Source organism: Rhinoderma darwinii, assembly GCF_050947455.1.
Source record: "Rhinoderma darwinii isolate aRhiDar2 chromosome 5 unlocalized genomic scaffold, aRhiDar2.hap1 SUPER_5_unloc_28, whole genome shotgun sequence".
NCBI lineage: Eukaryota > Metazoa > Chordata > Amphibia > Anura > Rhinodermatidae > Rhinoderma > Rhinoderma darwinii.
Genome location: NW_027461785.1, coordinates 512,722 through 530,019, shown reverse-complemented (window position 1 = coordinate 530,019; position 17,298 = coordinate 512,722). Strand labels below are relative to the sequence as shown.

Genomic DNA, 17,298 nt, shown 5'->3' with positions numbered 1-17,298 from the left:
TTGCTTCTTTTGCTTGCACCACAATGCAGTGCTGAAAGAGGAGGAATCTACATAAAAACGCCTTCCTGGCAACGCCCAAATGCCCTCCTGCCATGCAGATAAACACTGGCAGCGGCAGCAAGTGCATGCCCACAGCCACCCCTTGTTCCTTCACACCTTGTATCAGCTTTAATCCAGTCCAGTGCTGCCTGCTGAGCAGCACTGACCAACACTGCCTGGGCCCAGGCTTTTATCTATCTCTGAGGCCCCATTATGATGTCAGAAAGCTGGCTCTGGAATCCTGAGGGCTCCACTATGACACGTGCAAAGTTCCGTCTGAACTTTATATAAGACGGTGAGGCTCAGTCAGTCACTCAGTGTTGCCTGAGAGGGCAACACTGCAACAGCCGGCCGCCAGGCTGTCTTTTTTTTGCACATTTATTTGCCTCCAGGAGGCCACAAGAGGGAGACAAGGGACTGCAAAATGGAAAATAAGCATCCACCAACTTTACAGACAACTTCTCCTTGCTCCTACAACCTCCATCCTTGCACAGTTTGTTATTCTTCCAGGTAACAAAGTAACAAATCCAAATTGCTGCTCTCTTTGTAGGCAAGCAAGGGTTTGTTGCAACTGCAATTCTTACTTCTTCTTGAAATGTAGGGACGACAGTACATTCCATCACATCCATCTAGTGTACACAGGTAGGTCCATTGTGGCGGGTAGGCGGCTGGCTGCTTTAATGGCTGTTTGCTGTTCCCCTACTCCACTCCACTCCACTATTTGACTGTGGTGCTGCATCAATCAGTGGCTGGCTCAGGTGCAGCTCTTTAACTTACCTAGGAGGGAGGGCGGAGAGAAGACAAGGAAGGTGAATGAGCTGTTCCAATGTGAAATGCCGGAAACACAGAAACACAGAAGACACACACACACACACACACACACACAACAAGAGGTGGCAATGTATTCATTAATTGCATTTAATAAATGAGCTCATTATCACACATGACTGTACAAATGCATTGTCCAACAGGTGTTGAAATAATGGGATTAAAAGGGGAGATCCCATCAGAAAGACAAAAACAATAGCAAACACAAATAGCACTTTTGGAATCTGATTTTAGTCAACACATAAGGGAAGGGTGCACCGGTCCTGGAAATACTGCAATACCAGGTCAATGCGTGGAGTGGACAGAGCAAGCTCTATTTCCATCTCCCTGTTCTAAAAATCCATTTAATATATGGTCCCCAGATAGGGGACGTATCAGATATTAAACTGATAAGAACAGATACTACACTTGATCTTAGCCAAAAGGCCGAGAAGCGATAACCCGAGCGGCCCTTGCCTTGCCCGAGCCTGTCCCATACTGCTGTTCACCCCTTGCAGCGATTGATTCAGCCTACTCCTAGGCAATTCCATGGGGCCCTGCAGGCTCACACACATTTACAGCTACTAAGCGGGAGGGAGGTGAATAAAGGCCGGAGAGGAAGCTACACAGGATTTGCTTCTTTTGCTTGCACCACAATGCAGTGCTGAAAGAGGAGGAATCTACATAAAAACGCCTTCCTGGCAACGCCCAAATGCCCTCCTGCCATGCAGATAAACACTGGCAGCGGCAGCAAGTGCATGCCCACAGCCACCCCTTGTTCCTTCACACCTTGTATCAGCTTTAATCCAGTCCAGTGCTGCCTGCTGAGCAGCACTGACCAACACTGCCTGGGCCCAGGCTTTTATCTATCTCTGAGGCCCCATTATGATGTCAGAAAGCTGGCTCTGGAATCCTGAGGGCTCCACTATGACACGTGCAAAGTTCCGTCTGAACTTTATATAAGACGGTGAGGCTCAGTCAGTCACTCAGTGTTGCCTGAGAGGGCAACACTGCAACAGCCGGCCGCCAGGCTGTCTTTTTTTTGCACATTTATTTGCCTCCAGGAGGCCACAAGAGGGAGACAAGGGACTGCAAAATGGAAAATAAGCATCCACCAACTTTACAGACAACTTCTCCTTGCTCCTACAACCTCCATCCTTGCACAGTTTGTTATTCTTCCAGGTAACAAAGTAACAAATCCAAATTGCTGCTCTCTTTGTAGGCAAGCAAGGGTTTGTTGCAACTGCAATTCTTACTTCTTCTTGAAATGTAGGGACGACAGTACATTCCATCACATCCATCTAGTGTACACAGGTAGGTCCATTGTGGCGGGTAGGCGGCTGGCTGCTTTAATGGCTGTTTGCTGTTCCCCTACTCCACTCCACTCCACTATTTGACTGTGGTGCTGCATCAATCAGTGGCTGGCTCAGGTGCAGCTCTTTAACTTACCTAGGAGGGAGGGCGGAGAGAAGACAAGGAAGGTGAATGAGCTGTTCCAATGTGAAATGCCGGAAACACAGAAACACAGAAGACACACACACACACACACACACACACAACAAGAGGTGGCAATGTATTCATTAATTGCATTTAATAAATGAGCTCATTATCACACATGACTGTACAAATGCATTGTCCAACAGGTGTTGAAATAATGGGATTAAAAGGGGAGATCCCATCAGAAAGACAAAAACAATAGCAAACACAAATAGCACTTTTGGAATCTGATTTTAGTCAACACATAAGGGAAGGGTGCACCGGTCCTGGAAATACTGCAATACCAGGTCAATGCGTGGAGTGGACAGAGCAAGCTCTATTTCCATCTCCCTGTTCTAAAAATCCATTTAATATATGGTCCCCAGATAGGGGACGTATCAGATATTAAACTGATAAGAACAGATAAGGTTTCAACAAAATTTTATTGGCACATATATATATACAGAGAATACATTTTCATAGAATAAAATTCAGTAATAAAATGCTTGTTGTACATTTCATAAAATAATTTTTGGTGTAATACAATTCTGTAATAAATTATTTGTTTGTACATTTTTCTTTAATAAAATTCAGTAACAAAAAGTTTTTATAATTCATTTCATTAAAACCTTTTTGTAAAATTAAATTCAGTAATAAAATGTTTATTTTCATACATTTCATTAAAATGATAAAAGCAATACATTTTTAACGAGAAGAAGGTTTCTTTAAAAATATGACAATGGCAGGATAAAACAAGCAGTAAAATCACAATTACAAATACATAAATTATTTACATGGTAATCGTGTTCCACAGAGACAGACACCACATGGATGCCGCCTCTTTTGCTCCTAGATTTTTTTTGTCTCTGAGGTAGTAGACATACAGCTCACTTAGCGCAATCTTGACACAGTCTGTAATGTCAATAAAATCACGTTTAAAAAGAAGAATGTTCCTAACCTTCCAGATGGCATTTTTAAAACAATTAATAATCATCCAGCAGATCATCTGCTGTCTGAATGATGGGCAGGTAAAAAGGCCATAAAAAACGTATTCGTACTTAAAATCTTTAAGACCACAGATCCATTTTAGTAAAAGGCCTGCTTTTCTCCATACCTCCTGTGCATAGTGGCAGTTCCAGAACAAGTGCATTACTGTTTCGTCATTCCCGCACCTATCTCGTGGGCACTTGGCTCTCGCCACCAGTCCTCTCCTATGTTGGAATGCACGTGTAGGGAGGCACTGGTGGACGATTGCCCAGGCAAGGTCCTTATGCACATTTGCAAGATATTTTCCATACACATTTCGCCACACTTGCTTGGACCTTGCCTGCGAGAAATTGGACACTGCCACTGTCTCTTCTCCGTGTCTGCACGCCACTGACACCTTCCTCTGGTCCCCCAATATGTCAGGCTCCAATTCTTGGAGGCTCAGGAGCCTAACAGTCTTTTCTAGCACCACATAGTGTTTTGGGGGACACAGAAGCACAGGAGAATTTAAGGAGATACGAACCCAACGTTTAAAAACCATGCCCGCTGCGTATTTTAAAAAGCAGCTAAAAATGCCATCGGATTTAAACATTTTAAAACAGAAGCAGAAATATTTGATATAAAAAAATGTAAAAAGGTTAGGAACATTTCTCCCGCCATTGTCTTTACCTTTATACATAAAATCACGTTTTAATTTTTCCATCTTGGAGCCCCACAGAAACATAAAACAAATGCGTGTTAGCTTTTTAATATATAAAATGGATGGAGGGAAAACCATGGCCACATAGAGCATTATTGGGATTAAAATCATTTTTATGATTAAAATTTTCCCCTCCATCGTGAGGCTCCTAAGATTCCACATTAAAACCTTCTTCTCTATTTTTGCTATCACTGAGTCCCAGTTAGAGGTCCCATTGTTCGCCTGATTAAAAACAATCCCTAAAATTTTAATCTGGTCCTTCTGCATTCTGACTCCTGGGGTCAGGGAGGAATCCCAGCCTCCTATATTAAAACAGTCACATTTATCAATGTTAAGTTTAAAACCAGAAGCCTCGCAGAAAAAGGTGGTGTTCCTCAGCGCCCTCCTCATGGATGATGAATCGGGGCACAGAATTGTCACATCATCCATGTAGCTTAATACCTTTACTTGGTTGCCCCTCCCACCAGGTATTGGGGCGCCTCTAATAACTTTATCGTTCCTGAGCATGGCTAAAAGGGGCTCCATTGCGCAAATAAATAGTAGGGGAGACAATGGGCACCCTTGCTTGACTCCAGATAAAAGAGGAACACCACTAGTTAAAAATCCATTTATAGAAATCTCACTAAAACAGGACCGATATAAAAGCATCACACGACTTATAATAAAATCAGGCACCGCCATTTTTTTAAGAACCATAAAAAGGAACTCATGGGACACTCTATCAAAGGCCTTTTCAAAGTCAAGGGATAAAATAGCAAGGTTTTGGCCTCGATCTTTAAAATACCAAATAACATCTCTTAAAATATTAAGGGACTCAGTGATAGATCTACCAGGTACCCCACAGACCTGATTTGGGTGGATTAATTTACTGATAAAAGGTTTAAAACGGACCGCTATCAGTTTGGCTAAAATTTTATAATCTACATTTAAAAGCGTAATCGGGCGCCAATTTTTGAGCTGGTCCTTCCCACCCTTCTTTTTAAAAATTAGGGACACAATCCCCCTTCTCCAAGAAGGGGGCAGCTCTTTTACAATAAAAGCCTCTTTATATAGTAAAATCATATCCTCTTTTAAAACATCCCAAAAAGTTAGATAAAATTCAATAGGCAACCCATCCTCCCCAGGGGCCTTTCCCGCTGAAAAACTTTTAAAAACAAATAAAAGTTCCTCTAAATTAAGATCCCGGGATAAAACCTCCTGGTCCAAAGTATCTAACTTAAAATCAAGGGAGTTAAGAGCATGATTTAAAAAGGATTCATCAATGGCTTTTTTACTAAAAAGGAGTTGGTAAAAATTAAAAGCTGCATTTAACATTCCTCCCACGGAAGTCTCCCCTTCTAGGTTTAAAATAGCGTCTCTTTTGTCATTTACCTTTTTAAAAAAGAATCGGGAGCACTTCTCGTCTTCTTCTAGATGCTTCACGTGGGAGTTAAAAATTATTTGTTTACCTTTATCATCAAGACATTTTTTTATTTCAGCTTTTAAGTTTAAAATATCAGAATCCACATCAAACCCAACATCCTTCAATTTAAAAAGCACATGTAGACGCTTATTAAGAACATAAAACCACTGTTTCTTTTCTCTAGCTTTCTTCCTACCTGCTCGGATAAAAAATAATTTAATTTTTGGTTTAATGCCCTCCCACCAGTGCAGCATGGTCTCGTGGGGTTTTCTCTGTAATTGCCAGCACTGGTAGGTCCGCACAAACTCATTTTTAATTTCGGGGTCCTCCAGGAGTGTGGCGTTCAACCTCCAGAGGCCCTTACTTACTTTTTGCTCTCCCTCGAGCTCCAGAGACACATTTAGGAGTTTATGATCTGAAAAGATATTATTTAAAAGCATGCATTTTTGTGGGGTAAAATCATGAGAGGCAAAGATAAAATCGATTCTGGAGCTCACTCTTCCATTCGACCATGTGGCGCCTGGGTCTCCTGGCAAGAGATCCTTCCAGCAATCGCGTAATTTAAAATCATCAATAAAATTTTTGAGCAGGTAGGTAGTTAGGTCTTTTCTATTTGCATCACCCCCCTGCCGGCACTCTCCTTCTCTTATGCAGTTAAAATCACCCCCTACCAGCAGGGGGGTAGACCCAACACAAAACAGTGGTAATATATTAAAAAGTTCTGCCCGCTCCTGTTTGTCAGGAGGGGCATACACATTTAAAATACGAATTAAAAGTCCATTAATATGTAGGTGGGTTAAAACAGCTCTGCCGGGCATAATCTCAATCACATTTTGTATGGAAATAAAACGGCCACGGCAGAGTAATCCCACACCTGAAGAACGACAGTCATTGGCTCCAGACCACACCGAAGGGCCCAGCTTCCAGTCTTGTTTTAAATCCATATAGTCCATGCTGTTAGGGATTCCACACTCCTGCAGTAGGCAAAAATCAAAGTCCATTGTCTCAAGAAAAGAAAATAAAGCAGCCCTGCGAACAGGGCTCTTTAGGGACCTCACATTCAGTGAGGAGAATTTTAGGGTACTAGAAGGCATCGCTTATGGAGAGTCAGTGTCCACCTCTGAGGAGCCCGACCCCGATATACTCTGGGAGTCAGGCTGCCCCGCATCCGGGGACGCGAACTCCAAGATGTTCACAGGGTCAGAGCCGGATAGATGTTTAGACCCGACTCTTCCCCTGAATTCGCTTTCATCCGAGCTGCGGCATAGTGTTTTCCTCTTAATTGTGGACACGTCCTCTTCTCTCGTCCTCTTCCCCGTACTGGATAAATCCATACGCGCTCCGTCCTCGTCCTCCTCACTCGATGTCTCCTCGGTCTCCTGGCTGATGTCATCTCCGTCACGATCTCCGGCCTCTGCTACCTCAGGTGCGGCTACAGGTCTCTCCGGATCGCTGGTCATCTCGGGTTGCTCAGGAGCCTGTGAGGTCCCTTCCTTCTTTCTCATCATTCCGCCTACTGCATCTAAAGCCGTCTGCATCCGACCCTCTATTGGCGTAACAAGAGGGACGGACTCTAGCTCCCCAGCCGATCGGTGGCGGCTGGTGCTTGGGGTATCCCGCAAGGAGCCCCTGCGTCTGGACTCCTTATTTGGCTCTTCACCAGCCACCATCTCTGCCCAGTCCCCTTTCGTGGGTATCGAGGACCGGCGAGACTTTTTTCCGACCGGTTCCGGGTTGGAGCTTGGGGCCTTCATTACAGAGCTAGAACAGCCCTGCTCGGCCCCCTTGGAATCCCTAGGACCACCCTCCACACGTGGAGTGGAGGGTATTGGCCCTGACCCTTCGGTAGGTCCCGGGGCATTACCAGCAGTGCCCACACCTGTTGCAGGCTGCTGCCCTGGCCCCGGTCGGGGTGGCCCAGGTTTGGGTTCACCCCTCAATGACTGCGTTCTCTTTGGACAATCTTTGTACATGTGTCCTGTCTCCCCGCACAGGTTACACATGGTGCTGGAACTGCACTTGGAGGCCACGTGCCCAAGGCCTCCACATTTGTTACAGCGTATGACATGACCTTCACTGCATGCGTCTTTTGTATGTCCATACGACTGGCAGTTCCAGCAGAACCGGGGCATCTGGGGGTAAAAGAGATAACCCCGGTTCCTCCCAATGGCAAAGTTGGCTGGCGGATGTACAAAGCCTCGTATGCCACTTGGGTCTTGGAAGAACTTCACGAAGTACTTCCGTTTGCCATTCCAGAAGCCCTCTGCATTTTTTACTTCATGGCTGAAGTGTATCTCTTTACAATATCGCCCTAGGAAAATCTCGATGTCCCTGGCAGGGACAAACGGGCTATGCATCACCACGACGAGTGGAATGGATTCCTCGCCGTAGAGGAACGAGAAATTGAGCCCGTCCAGGCGCTCATCTGTCTGGTCCGCACCAGACAGGGCTGCACAGATGGTGTCGCAGCAGGCCGCGGTACAAAAGGAGATGGTATATCGTCCGCGGCCTTCCTGGTCATTAAGACACAGGATATTCTCCCGTCTGAGGCCGAAGAAGCCAAGCAAGATTTCCCCTACTATGAACTTCAGGTTCCTCCGCTGGCGATGTTTCTCCTCGACCTCAATCCGGATAGATTGTCGCAACTGGGTCTCCCCAGTCACGAATCCGTATGTGAACGGCATCACAGCTTGTCCCAACACAGCTTGTCGCAACAAGGAATCGCCCTTCTAGGCCGTCCGGCGCAAGCCGTCCGCCTAGTGATCCCTTCTCGTTGCCTGAGGACTAGTCCGACTACCCAATAGCTGCAGGGGGGTGAAGTCAAGGCGATAAACCTGTGACGATCCCCCCAGGCCAAGTAGCCGGGTACCCCAGGCACCTTCTGACAAAACCTCCTGTATAAATACACTTGGTCTTAGCCAAAAGGCCGAGAAGCGATAACCCGAGCGGCCCTTGCCTTGCCCGAGCCTGTCCCATACTGCTGTTCACCCCTTGCAGCGATTGATTCAGCCTACTCCTAGGCAATTCCATGGGGCCCTGCAGGCTCACACACATTTACAGCTACTAAGCGGGAGGGAGGTGAATAAAGGCCGGAGAGGAAGCTACACAGGATTTGCTTCTTTTGCTTGCACCACAATGCAGTGCTGAAAGAGGAGGAATCTACATAAAAACGCCTTCCTGGCAACGCCCAAATGCCCTCCTGCCATGCAGATAAACACTGGCAGCGGCAGCAAGTGCATGCCCACAGCCACCCCTTGTTCCTTCACACCTTGTATCAGCTTTAATCCAGTCCAGTGCTGCCTGCTGAGCAGCACTGACCAACACTGCCTGGGCCCAGGCTTTTATCTATCTCTGAGGCCCCATTATGATGTCAGAAAGCTGGCTCTGGAATCCTGAGGGCTCCACTATGACACGTGCAAAGTTCCGTCTGAACTTTATATAAGACGGTGAGGCTCAGTCAGTCACTCAGTGTTGCCTGAGAGGGCAACACTGCAACAGCCGGCCGCCAGGCTGTCTTTTTTTTGCACATTTATTTGCCTCCAGGAGGCCACAAGAGGGAGACAAGGGACTGCAAAATGGAAAATAAGCATCCACCAACTTTACAGACAACTTCTCCTTGCTCCTACAACCTCCATCCTTGCACAGTTTGTTATTCTTCCAGGTAACAAAGTAACAAATCCAAATTGCTGCTCTCTTTGTAGGCAAGCAAGGGTTTGTTGCAACTGCAATTCTTACTTCTTCTTGAAATGTAGGGACGACAGTACATTCCATCACATCCATCTAGTGTACACAGGTAGGTCCATTGTGGCGGGTAGGCGGCTGGCTGCTTTAATGGCTGTTTGCTGTTCCCCTACTCCACTCCACTCCACTATTTGACTGTGGTGCTGCATCAATCAGTGGCTGGCTCAGGTGCAGCTCTTTAACTTACCTAGGAGGGAGGGCGGAGAGAAGACAAGGAAGGTGAATGAGCTGTTCCAATGTGAAATGCCGGAAACACAGAAACACAGAAGACACACACACACACACACACACACACAACAAGAGGTGGCAATGTATTCATTAATTGCATTTAATAAATGAGCTCATTATCACACATGACTGTACAAATGCATTGTCCAACAGGTGTTGAAATAATGGGATTAAAAGGGGAGATCCCATCAGAAAGACAAAAACAATAGCAAACACAAATAGCACTTTTGGAATCTGATTTTAGTCAACACATAAGGGAAGGGTGCACCGGTCCTGGAAATACTGCAATACCAGGTCAATGCGTGGAGTGGACAGAGCAAGCTCTATTTCCATCTCCCTGTTCTAAAAATCCATTTAATATATGGTCCCCAGATAGGGGACGTATCAGATATTAAACTGATAAGAACAGATACTACACTTGATCTTAGCCAAAAGGCCGAGAAGCGATAACCCGAGCGGCCCTTGCCTTGCCCGAGCCTGTCCCATACTGCTGTTCACCCCTTGCAGCGATTGATTCAGCCTACTCCTAGGCAATTCCATGGGGCCCTGCAGGCTCACACACATTTACAGCTACTAAGCGGGAGGGAGGTGAATAAAGGCCGGAGAGGAAGCTACACAGGATTTGCTTCTTTTGCTTGCACCACAATGCAGTGCTGAAAGAGGAGGAATCTACATAAAAACGCCTTCCTGGCAACGCCCAAATGCCCTCCTGCCATGCAGATAAACACTGGCAGCGGCAGCAAGTGCATGCCCACAGCCACCCCTTGTTCCTTCACACCTTGTATCAGCTTTAATCCAGTCCAGTGCTGCCTGCTGAGCAGCACTGACCAACACTGCCTGGGCCCAGGCTTTTATCTATCTCTGAGGCCCCATTATGATGTCAGAAAGCTGGCTCTGGAATCCTGAGGGCTCCACTATGACACGTGCAAAGTTCCGTCTGAACTTTATATAAGACGGTGAGGCTCAGTCAGTCACTCAGTGTTGCCTGAGAGGGCAACACTGCAACAGCCGGCCGCCAGGCTGTCTTTTTTTTGCACATTTATTTGCCTCCAGGAGGCCACAAGAGGGAGACAAGGGACTGCAAAATGGAAAATAAGCATCCACCAACTTTACAGACAACTTCTCCTTGCTCCTACAACCTCCATCCTTGCACAGTTTGTTATTCTTCCAGGTAACAAAGTAACAAATCCAAATTGCTGCTCTCTTTGTAGGCAAGCAAGGGTTTGTTGCAACTGCAATTCTTACTTCTTCTTGAAATGTAGGGACGACAGTACATTCCATCACATCCATCTAGTGTACACAGGTAGGTCCATTGTGGCGGGTAGGCGGCTGGCTGCTTTAATGGCTGTTTGCTGTTCCCCTACTCCACTCCACTCCACTATTTGACTGTGGTGCTGCATCAATCAGTGGCTGGCTCAGGTGCAGCTCTTTAACTTACCTAGGAGGGAGGGCGGAGAGAAGACAAGGAAGGTGAATGAGCTGTTCCAATGTGAAATGCCGGAAACACAGAAACACAGAAGACACACACACACACACACACACACACACACAACAAGAGGTGGCAATGTATTCATTAATTGCATTTAATAAATGAGCTCATTATCACACATGACTGTACAAATGCATTGTCCAACAGGTGTTGAAATAATGGGATTAAAAGGGGAGATCCCATCAGAAAGACAAAAACAATAGCAAACACAAATAGCACTTTTGGAATCTGATTTTAGTCAACACATAAGGGAAGGGTGCACCGGTCCTGGAAATACTGCAATACCAGGTCAATGCGTGGAGTGGACAGAGCAAGCTCTATTTCCATCTCCCTGTTCTAAAAATCCATTTAATATATGGTCCCCAGATAGGGGACGTATCAGATATTAAACTGATAAGAACAGATACTACACTTGATCTTAGCCAAAAGGCCGAGAAGCGATAACCCGAGCGGCCCTTGCCTTGCCCGAGCCTGTCCCATACTGCTGTTCACCCCTTGCAGCGATTGATTCAGCCTACTCCTAGGCAATTCCATGGGGCCCTGCAGGCTCACACACATTTACAGCTACTAAGCGGGAGGGAGGTGAATAAAGGCCGGAGAGGAAGCTACACAGGATTTGCTTCTTTTGCTTGCACCACAATGCAGTGCTGAAAGAGGAGGAATCTACATAAAAACGCCTTCCTGGCAACGCCCAAATGCCCTCCTGCCATGCAGATAAACACTGGCAGCGGCAGCAAGTGCATGCCCACAGCCACCCCTTGTTCCTTCACACCTTGTATCAGCTTTAATCCAGTCCAGTGCTGCCTGCTGAGCAGCACTGACCAACACTGCCTGGGCCCAGGCTTTTATCTATCTCTGAGGCCCCATTATGATGTCAGAAAGCTGGCTCTGGAATCCTGAGGGCTCCACTATGACACGTGCAAAGTTCCGTCTGAACTTTATATAAGACGGTGAGGCTCAGTCAGTCACTCAGTGTTGCCTGAGAGGGCAACACTGCAACAGCCGGCCGCCAGGCTGTCTTTTTTTTGCACATTTATTTGCCTCCAGGAGGCCACAAGAGGGAGACAAGGGACTGCAAAATGGAAAATAAGCATCCACCAACTTTACAGACAACTTCTCCTTGCTCCTACAACCTCCATCCTTGCACAGTTTGTTATTCTTCCAGGTAACAAAGTAACAAATCCAAATTGCTGCTCTCTTTGTAGGCAAGCAAGGGTTTGTTGCAACTGCAATTCTTACTTCTTCTTGAAATGTAGGGACGACAGTACATTCCATCACATCCATCTAGTGTACACAGGTAGGTCCATTGTGGCGGGTAGGCGGCTGGCTGCTTTAATGGCTGTTTGCTGTTCCCCTACTCCACTCCACTCCACTATTTGACTGTGGTGCTGCATCAATCAGTGGCTGGCTCAGGTGCAGCTCTTTAACTTACCTAGGAGGGAGGGCGGAGAGAAGACAAGGAAGGTGAATGAGCTGTTCCAATGTGAAATGCCGGAAACACAGAAACACAGAAGACACACACACACACACACACACACACAACAAGAGGTGGCAATGTATTCATTAATTGCATTTAATAAATGAGCTCATTATCACACATGACTGTACAAATGCATTGTCCAACAGGTGTTGAAATAATGGGATTAAAAGGGGAGATCCCATCAGAAAGACAAAAACAATAGCAAACACAAATAGCACTTTTGGAATCTGATTTTAGTCAACACATAAGGGAAGGGTGCACCGGTCCTGGAAATACTGCAATACCAGGTCAATGCGTGGAGTGGACAGAGCAAGCTCTATTTCCATCTCCCTGTTCTAAAAATCCATTTAATATATGGTCCCCAGATAGGGGACGTATCAGATATTAAACTGATAAGAACAGATTTTTTTTTTTTTTTTTTATTGAAAGCCCGAGTCGTGCTTTCTATCACCCAAGTGCATAAAAAGTGCAGAGGTGCCACACAAAAAGTGCACAAGGATGCGGTCTATCGCAGCCCTTCTCTTAAAAGAGAGAGGCCCCGCATAACCATTCCCTGACCCTCCAAACCATAGGCCTAGAGGATCAAGGATCGATGGTCCCCCCTCGCCGAAGCTTAGGGAGACCCAAACACACTCCTAGGCTTCTACCTGGGCTGCCACCCCAGTGTCCACCTAGGAGCCTGCATCCTAGTTGCACCTCCCCTCCGAAGAAGGGAGGCCGGGTTGCAGGGGAAAAAGGAACCAGAAGGCCACACATTTTCCCCCTAGACCTCAGGAGGGTCCCAAAAGGGCACCGCATCCCAAAATCCTTGTGACAAACGTGACAAACACACAGTGAAAAACAAAATTAAATAAGTGGATGTGCGCTGTGATACAGCCTGGACATCCGCCAGGTATAAAAAATTCCTCATCTCCCAGCCAGAAGGCCGGGAGAATAAAGGTGTGTGCTCATATAGCGTGAAAGAGAGTGCGTGCAAGTGTGCCTTCACTCAGTGGGATCCCACCCCCAGTGAGTTAGGGCACCCCAGGGTCACCAGCCCTGGGGCACATAGCAACTCGGGCTTCCAAACTACCCGGCCTAATGACCTCGATCCGGCGGTCGCCTGGTCACCTACAAATGGTACCTTTAAACCAAATGCGTACACCAGAGCGATGACCGTTGTGGTTCCCTGCCCTCACCTCGGCGTTCTGTCATCCCCCTACGATGGCCCACGTACCACCGGCAGGGATGATTACTAACCTCAGCTTGAGCAGGTACTACACTTGATCTTAGCCAAAAGGCCGAGAAGCAATAACCCGAGCGGCCCTTGCCTTGCCCGAGCCTGTCCCATACTGCTGTTCACCCCTTGCAGCGATTGATTCAGCCTACTCCTAGGCAATTCCATGGGGCCCTGCAGGCTCACACACATTTACAGCTACTAAGCGGGAGGGAGGTGAATAAAGGCCGGAGAGGAAGCTACACAGGATTTGCTTCTTTTGCTTGCACCACAATGCAGTGCTGAAAGAGGAGGAATCTACATAAAAACGCCTTCCTGGCAACGCCCAAATGCCCTCCTGCCATGCAGATAAACACTGGCAGCGGCAGCAAGTGCATGCCCACAGCCACCCCTTGTTCCTTCACACCTTGTATCAGCTTTAATCCAGTCCAGTGCTGCCTGCTGAGCAGCACTGACCAACACTGCCTGGGCCCAGGCTTTTATCTATCTCTGAGGCCCCATTATGATGTCAGAAAGCTGGCTCTGGAATCCTGAGGGCTCCACTATGACACGTGCAAAGTTCCGTCTGAACTTTATATAAGACGGTGAGGCTCAGTCAGTCACTCAGTGTTGCCTGAGAGGGCAACACTGCAACAGCCGGCCGCCAGGCTGTCTTTTTTTTGCACATTTATTTGCCTCCAGGAGGCCACAAGAGGGAGACAAGGGACTGCAAAATGGAAAATAAGCATCCACCAACTTTACAGACAACTTCTCCTTGCTCCTACAACCTCCATCCTTGCACAGTTTGTTATTCTTCCAGGTAACAAAGTAACAAATCCAAATTGCTGCTCTCTTTGTAGGCAAGCAAGGGTTTGTTGCAACTGCAATTCTTACTTCTTCTTGAAATGTAGGGACGACAGTACATTCCATCACATCCATCTAGTGTACACAGGTAGGTCCATTGTGGCGGGTAGGCGGCTGGCTGCTTTAATGGCTGTTTGCTGTTCCCCTACTCCACTCCACTCCACTATTTGACTGTGGTGCTGCATCAATCAGTGGCTGGCTCAGGTGCAGCTCTTTAACTTACCTAGGAGGGAGGGCGGAGAGAAGACAAGGAAGGTGAATGAGCTGTTCCAATGTGAAATGCCGGAAACACAGAAACACAGAAGACACACACACACACACACACACACACACAACAAGAGGTGGCAATGTATTCATTAATTGCATTTAATAAATGAGCTCATTATCACACATGACTGTACAAATGCATTGTCCAACAGGTGTTGAAATAATGGGATTAAAAGGGGAGATCCCATCAGAAAGACAAAAACAATAGCAAACACAAATAGCACTTTTGGAATCTGATTTTAGTCAACACATAAGGGAAGGGTGCACCGGTCCTGGAAATACTGCAATACCAGGTCAATGCGTGGAGTGGACAGAGCAAGCTCTATTTCCATCTCCCTGTTCTAAAAATCCATTTAATATATGGTCCCCAGATAGGGGACGTATCAGATATTAAACTGATAAGAACAGATACTACACTTGATCTTAGCCAAAAGGCCGAGAAGCGATAACCCGAGCGGCCCTTGCCTTGCCCGAGCCTGTCCCATACTGCTGTTCACCCCTTGCAGCGATTGATTCAGCCTACTCCTAGGCAATTCCATGGGGCCCTGCAGGCTCACACACATTTACAGCTACTAAGCGGGAGGGAGGTGAATAAAGGCCGGAGAGGAAGCTACACAGGATTTGCTTCTTTTGCTTGCACCACAATGCAGTGCTGAAAGAGGAGGAATCTACATAAAAACGCCTTCCTGGCAACGCCCAAATGCCCTCCTGCCATGCAGATAAACACTGGCAGCGGCAGCAAGTGCATGCCCACAGCCACCCCTTGTTCCTTCACACCTTGTATCAGCTTTAATCCAGTCCAGTGCTGCCTGCTGAGCAGCACTGACCAACACTGCCTGGGCCCAGGCTTTTATCTATCTCTGAGGCCCCATTATGATGTCAGAAAGCTGGCTCTGGAATCCTGAGGGCTCCACTATGACACGTGCAAAGTTCCGTCTGAACTTTATATAAGACGGTGAGGCTCAGTCAGTCACTCAGTGTTGCCTGAGAGGGCAACACTGCAACAGCCGGCCGCCAGGCTGTCTTTTTTTTGCACATTTATTTGCCTCCAGGAGGCCACAAGAGGGAGACAAGGGACTGCAAAATGGAAAATAAGCATCCACCAACTTTACAGACAACTTCTCCTTGCTCCTACAACCTCCATCCTTGCACAGTTTGTTATTCTTCCAGGTAACAAAGTAACAAATCCAAATTGCTGCTCTCTTTGTAGGCAAGCAAGGGTTTGTTGCAACTGCAATTCTTACTTCTTCTTGAAATGTAGGGACGACAGTACATTCCATCACATCCATCTAGTGTACACAGGTAGGTCCATTGTGGCGGGTAGGCGGCTGGCTGCTTTAATGGCTGTTTGCTGTTCCCCTACTCCACTCCACTCCACTATTTGACTGTGGTGCTGCATCAATCAGTGGCTGGCTCAGGTGCAGCTCTTTAACTTACCTAGGAGGGAGGGCGGAGAGAAGACAAGGAAGGTGAATGAGCTGTTCCAATGTGAAATGCCGGAAACACAGAAACACAGAAGACACACACACACACACACACACACACACAACAAGAGGTGGCAATGTATTCATTAATTGCATTTAATAAATGAGCTCATTATCACACATGACTGTACAAATGCATTGTCCAACAGGTGTTGAAATAATGGGATTAAAAGGGGAGATCCCATCAGAAAGACAAAAACAATAGCAAACACAAATAGCACTTTTGGAATCTGATTTTAGTCAACACATAAGGGAAGGGTGCACCGGTCCTGGAAATACTGCAATACCAGGTCAATGCGTGGAGTGGACAGAGCAAGCTCTATTTCCATCTCCCTGTTCTAAAAATCCATTTAATATATGGTCCCCAGATAGGGGACGTATCAGATATTAAACTGATAAGAACAGATTTTTTTTTTTTTAAGTTGGCTACCCCTTTTCAGGGGTGTCAATGATTTATTTCATGATAAAAAATACAGTTTACAATAAAACCAACTTTTGTACAAATGAATAACAATAAAATCAATATTTCATTGCATTACATTACATAAAAGGGACATGGTGGCAAATCTTTATATGTTGGAGTTCCATTCTTTCACAAACCATTTATTAAGAAGGGTGGCATTTCTTTTTTTGTCTAATAAATAATAAATGTACATTTCGCTAAAACAAAGACCTAAAACATCATCAGTAGATAAAACATCGTGCTTAAAAATCAGGATGTTCCTGGCCTTCCATAGAGCTTCTTTGGCGCAATTCATCGTCTTCCACGCTATTATCTTTTGGCTCGCGGTTGGGCATCCAAATAGTCCATATAAAATATCTTCATAATTCAAGTCTTTCAGGTCTGCCATCTTTACCAAAAGAGGGAATATTTTTTTCCAAAATTCCTTCGCAAAATCACACGTCCAAAAAATGTGTCGAATCGTTTCCTCGGCCTGGCAGCCTTCCCTCGGGCAGACGGCAGACCTCGCGAGCCTCCTTCTGTATTGGAATGCCCGGCATGGAAGACATTGATGAATGCAGCTCCAGGCCAGGTCCATCTGTGTATTAAAAAGATAAAACACATTAATAATTTTGAAGATAAAAGCACTTCGTTCCTCATTAAAATTCTCAATCCTGCTGACCGTCTCACTTTCTCT

General features: G+C 46.3%; 5 non-coding genes and 3 pseudogenes across 5 annotated transcripts; all 8 read right to left on the bottom strand.

Moving 5' to 3' along the window:
- Positions 1–1,114: 1,114 nt before the first annotated feature.
- LOC142689324 (U2 spliceosomal RNA) lies at positions 1,115–1,305 on the bottom strand. The gene has a single exon (XR_012858226.1). It is a non-coding gene; the product is annotated as a U2 spliceosomal RNA (small nuclear RNA).
- A 1,288-nt stretch (positions 1,306–2,593) lies between these two features.
- Positions 2,594–2,768, bottom strand: LOC142689137 (U2 spliceosomal RNA; annotated as a pseudogene).
- Positions 2,769–9,637: 6,869 nt separating this feature from the next.
- On the bottom strand, positions 9,638–9,828 carry LOC142689323 (U2 spliceosomal RNA). The gene has a single exon (XR_012858225.1). It is a non-coding gene; the product is annotated as a U2 spliceosomal RNA (small nuclear RNA).
- A 1,292-nt stretch (positions 9,829–11,120) lies between these two features.
- Positions 11,121–11,311, bottom strand: LOC142689322 (U2 spliceosomal RNA). Its single transcript, XR_012858224.1, has one exon. It is a non-coding gene; the product is annotated as a U2 spliceosomal RNA (small nuclear RNA).
- Positions 11,312–12,599: 1,288 nt separating this feature from the next.
- LOC142689179 (U2 spliceosomal RNA) lies at positions 12,600–12,784 on the bottom strand. Its single transcript, XR_012858158.1, has one exon. It is a non-coding gene; the product is annotated as a U2 spliceosomal RNA (small nuclear RNA).
- Positions 12,785–13,571: 787 nt separating this feature from the next.
- On the bottom strand, positions 13,572–13,641 carry LOC142689297 (U2 spliceosomal RNA; annotated as a pseudogene).
- A 1,290-nt stretch (positions 13,642–14,931) lies between these two features.
- LOC142689321 (U2 spliceosomal RNA) lies at positions 14,932–15,122 on the bottom strand. Its single transcript, XR_012858223.1, has one exon. It is a non-coding gene; the product is annotated as a U2 spliceosomal RNA (small nuclear RNA).
- A 1,290-nt stretch (positions 15,123–16,412) lies between these two features.
- LOC142689169 (U2 spliceosomal RNA) lies at positions 16,413–16,585 on the bottom strand (annotated as a pseudogene).
- Positions 16,586–17,298: the final 713 nt, after the last annotated feature.